This window comes from Arachis ipaensis, chromosome B10 (genome assembly GCF_000816755.2).
Source record: "Arachis ipaensis cultivar K30076 chromosome B10, Araip1.1, whole genome shotgun sequence".
Lineage (NCBI taxonomy): Eukaryota > Viridiplantae > Streptophyta > Magnoliopsida > Fabales > Fabaceae > Arachis > Arachis ipaensis.
The window spans coordinates 15,791,496-15,796,666 of NC_029794.2; the positions used below are offsets into that span (position 1 = coordinate 15,791,496).

At 35.0% G+C, this 5,171-nt stretch overlaps 1 long non-coding RNA gene across 1 annotated transcript; it reads left to right on the top strand.

Moving 5' to 3' along the window:
* LOC107622323 lies at window positions 3,980-4,710 on the top strand. Its single transcript, XR_002356367.1, has 3 exons — window positions 3,980-4,229; window positions 4,305-4,379; window positions 4,453-4,710. It is a non-coding gene; the product is annotated as an uncharacterized LOC107622323 (long non-coding RNA).

Below are 5,171 nucleotides of genomic sequence, written 5' to 3' on the forward strand. Positions count from 1 at the left end.
TCATCCACCATGTGGATCTTTTAGATATTTTATGGTCCTAATAGACGCATCTTCGAGATGGTCATATGTGTGCTTATTATCTTCTCGCAACCTGGCGTTTGCGAGATTATTGGCTCAAATTATTCGATTAAAAGCACAATTTCTAGAAAATCCAATCAAAACAATTCATCTTGATAATACTGGTGAATTTACTTCCCAAGCTTTTGATGCTTATTGTATGGCTAATGGAATAAGTGTTGAATATCCAGTAGCTTATGTTCACACGTAAAATGGGTTAGCAGAATCACTTATTAAGCGCCTCCAATTAATTGCTAGACCCTTGCTTATGAGAACAAATCTCCCAACCTCGGTTTGGGGGCATGCTATTTTACATGCCGCAGCACTTATTTGTTTGAGGCCAACGAGTTATCATCAATTCTCTCCTATGCAATTAGCTTTTGGCCAGCAGCCAAATGTTTCCCATTTAAGAATATTTGAGTGTGCGATATATGTTCCTATTGCACCACCTAATCGCACCAAAATGGGACCCCAAAGAAAATTGGGAATATATGCTGGATATGATTCTCCCTCTATAGTGAGGTATCTTGAGATACAAACTGGAGATGTATTTAAAGCCCGATTTACGGATTGTCATTTTGATGAATCAAAATTTTCAACATTAGGGGGAGAGAATAAGCTTCCTGAAAAGGAGCTTAACTGGAATGCATCATCATTGATGCATTTAGATCCTCGATCAGGGCAATGTGAACTGGAAGTTCAAAAGATTATACATTTGCAAAAAATAGCGAATGATTTGCCTGATGCATTTTCCGATACAAAGAGGATAACTAAATCTTATATACCAGCGGAAAATGCCCCAATTCGAATTGATGTCCCAGTAGGACAAGTAGCCACTGAAGCAAATTCACGCCAGAAGCATGGCAGGCCTGTCGGTTCCAAAGACAAAAGTCCTCGAAAGAGAAAAGAGGTAAATAATATTCCTGTTGAAAAAGACATAGTAGAGACACCTGCAGTTGTCCAAAATTCTGATATAACGCCAGAAGACGTTCAGGTACCTGAAAATTGTGAAAATGACGAGATCTCAATAAATTATATCTTTACATGAGAGAAATGGGACCGAAATAAGACAATTGTCAATGAAATATTTGCATATAATGTGGCATTAAATATCATGCATGAAAGTAAGGATCTTGAGCCAAGATCAGTTGAAGAATGTCGACAAAGAAATGATTGGCCAAAATGGGAAGCAGCCATGAAGGCTGAATTAGACTCACTTGCAAAACGTGAAGTCTTTGGACCTGTAGTCCGTACACCTGCAGATGTAAAACCTGTTGGATACAAATGGGTATTTGTGAGAAAACGAAATGAGAAAAATGAAGTTGTGCGCTATAAAGCCCGACTTGTGGCACAAGGCTTTTCACAAAGGCCCGGTATAGATTATGAAGAAACGTATTCCCCTGTAGTGGATGCGATAACATTGCGTTATTTGGTCAGTTTATCTGCATATCATAAACTGCATATGCATTTAAAGGATGTAGTAACAGCCTACTTATACGGCTCATTAGATCGCCATCTATATGAAAGTTCCTGAAGGACTAAAGATATCTAAACCATCTAATGAATATTCGCAAGGGTTATACTCAGTCAAATTGCAAAGATCTTTATATGGTCTAAAGCAATCTTCTTGGTCAAATTTTTTCCCATTGAGTTTTTTTTTACAAGGTTTTTAATGAGGCAGTCCCATCACAAAGGATATTGTACTCTTTTTCCTTCACTAAGGTTTTTCCCACAGGGTTTTCCTTTAGTAAGGTTTTAACGAGGCAATAATCTTAAATGGGCATCTAAGGGGGAGTGTTGTGATAAGATCACATTAGATGCCCATTAATATGGGCGATTGAATTCCTTTTCCAATAAGAATTAAGTTGAAAAAGCAAACCTCGTTGGCTTATAAATAGAGAAGCCATCTGAGGGATATAAGACACAAGCAAGTAATAATAAAAGCTTCAAAGATCTGGTTTGGTTTCGAATACTTTAGGGTTAATTTGGTATAATTTTATTGGATTTAGGGTTGGATAAGGGTTTTAAAAATAGATCCAATCATTATTTTAGATCGGATCTGGATCATAGTTCGGGTCATCTGAACTCGGTTCGGTGACCCAGTCATCATACATAATTAATATTTTGTGTTATTAGTGATGGATGATGCTTATTCTTATGTGATATTTAAATATTGTAAACCTTAATATTTTGTGTTATTAGTCATTATAAGGCTATAAGTTGATGTTTTATATTTAAAATGCATAAGACTTTAGACTAATGCATAATATTATGTCATTTGTGTTGATTTAAATATTTGATGTTATTAGACAATATTAGTATTGATTATGATTATGCTTTAATTTTAGAGAAGAGTTGGTTTTTGTTATATTTTTCTAAGTAAATTTTACCATGTCAAATAATGGTTGGAATCTTAAAAATTTGGATATTTTCACATACTAGCTTACAAAAAAGTATCAAGGTAATATAATGTTAACAACCTGGTTTTCATCCGGTTTTTACCTAATTGTGGTCCGAAAGTGTATAGATTTCATCGGGTCTAAGATCGAATTCGAGTCTAACAAATAGACTCGTTATATATTTCGGGTCGAATCTGAATCACATCAAACCCGATTTCATCCGACCCATGCACACCCCTAATTTGCAATTCCGCAAATACTAAGTAAATGATAAATAACACACATTTATTGATGAATCTTCCGTATATTTTGATAATTTGTGATTATTGTATACTCTATCTAATTAATTAATTTATCTCTTAGGTATATTTTAATAAAAATTAAATATAATGGTTATAAATACATTCTCGTATGAATTTAATGATTATAAATACATTGTCTGCATATCACCTATTAAGTATACGGGCCTGCTACACATACAAGTTTACAAGCTTACAAGTTGGCCCAGCCCAAATAGAACTCACGCGCATAAAGAGAGATAACATGGCGCGTCAAAATCACGCGCTCAACACTCAAACGGTTACGTATGGCAAACTCTTCCACTTCTTCCACTTCTCAAAACGCTTCGAAAACAAGGAAACCCTTCCATTTTCGAGCGAAGATCAAAGTTCAAAATATACAAGTCATTGTTCAAAACCTCTGTCAAAACACCATCAAACTCTCCATCAAGAATCTCAAGAGAAAACAAAGCAACAATACTCAACATAAGTTCATTAAGATTCCTGTATATTTTCCATATTACAAACTACGTTTTGCTTTCCTTCTACGTCGTTGTTCTAGGGTTTACTGTTACTTTTGCTTCTTTGTTACACTGTTCTTCTACGTTGTTGTTCTAAGTTATCCTGTTATTCTTATTGTTCTAGATCTTCTGGTAAATGATTTTTGGGGATTTATTCCGTAGATTGGGGGGTGTATACTGCTTGAACTTGTAATGTGGCTTGATATTGAAGCATGTTTGAGTGATATCTGACTGATATATATGGATACTATATCTGAATCATATCTATGGGAGTATCTCACTGTTATCAATGAGGGTATCTGATTCTTACATGTGGGTGTATCTTACTGTTATCAATGGGTGTATCTGACTCATATATGCGTGTATCTTACTGATATCTCAATTAATTTGATATTGAAGCATGTTTGAGTGATACCTGACTGATATATATGGATTTATCTGAATCATATCTATGGGTGTATCTCACTGTTATCAATGAGTGTATCTGAATCATACCTATAGGTGTATCTTACTGTTATATATGGGTGTATCTTACTAATGTCTTTGGGTGTATTTTTCATTTCAGAGAAAATGGCAGCAAGAAAACAAACAAAAGACCTTAAGTGTGCCACACATCTCCTAAGTGATAAGTTCAGAAACATGAGTGAGGAGAAGAAGGCGATTGTGAGGGATCTCGGATTCGGTGGGTTGATGCACATCCCACCACTAATTCATTATTAAGATTTCGTGTATTAACTGAAGTATCTCTTATTAACTTATAGGAGCGAAGAATCATCACCGGTGGAGAAGGAAAAGAAAAAGAAAAAGACAAAAATATCACCAAAAAAGTAAGCACTTCTTTGGATAATATTCTGTAATAAAATTAATTTTTTATTTCTGATTGGTACTCTTTTTTTTCCACCCAGAACACAACCAAAAAAGAAAAAAGTTGTTGTGGAGGATTCACCTCCTAAAGAAGATCAATACTTTGACGGGTACAGTACCTCGTAAGCTATATTACCGTCTATTATCGTAATTATTTTTGTTAACATCTTCTTTTATGAATGTAGTGAGACATATGAAATATCAAGTGACGAACTAGATGAATGGTTAAGGCAAAACGTTGATAAATCTGCTGCAGAGGGGTATGTCTTGCTGGGCTGTCTATTTCATATTTTGGTGTGTTTTGTATGCTAATAATTGCTTCTTGTTTTGTAGGGAGAACCAAGCTGACCTGCGATAGACAGAAGGTCGCTATGTGTCGTCTGAAATGTAAGAAGCTTTATTATTTAATAAAATCTTGTTATCATGATTTGGGTGTATTTTGTGGAACCATTTGGGTGTATTTTGTGGATCAAGTTGGGTGTATGTTGTTTACTAAGTTGGGATATTTCGTTTGTTTTGTTGGGTGTATATTGTCCATTCGGTTGGTTGTATCTTGTGCATTCATTTGGGTGTATTTTATACCTGTATCTTATTTTGTCTGAATAACATGAAATCTGTTTAGACTACCGGCTGTGAACTTGGGAAGTGATGATCCTTCCTCTCAAGGACGCACAGAACAGAGTAGTGTAAACCAGCCGTCACAGAGCATGTAATTTCTCTTTCAAATAACCGTTACTTTTATTCTTCTATTACCCTTCTACTTCTAATTCTGTATATATGTTTTTTAGAAAAAAAAGCCCTTTATTATTTTATTCAAGAAAAAAAAGGCAGGAAAAAAAGCAAAAACTGCAAGTATGTAAGTTCTCAAAAAACAAAGCCTGTCTTCTTTTTGAATTGTTCGGGTGTATTTCTTGAATTTCTTTGGGTGTATTTTAGATTGAGTCCGGCTGATTCGAATATGATGGTTGTGAGGGAACAGACACCGTCGGATGCGCTTGCAATGTGAGTTTTCCAAGAATATTTAAACCTTATAACCTTATTATTTTCAAAAG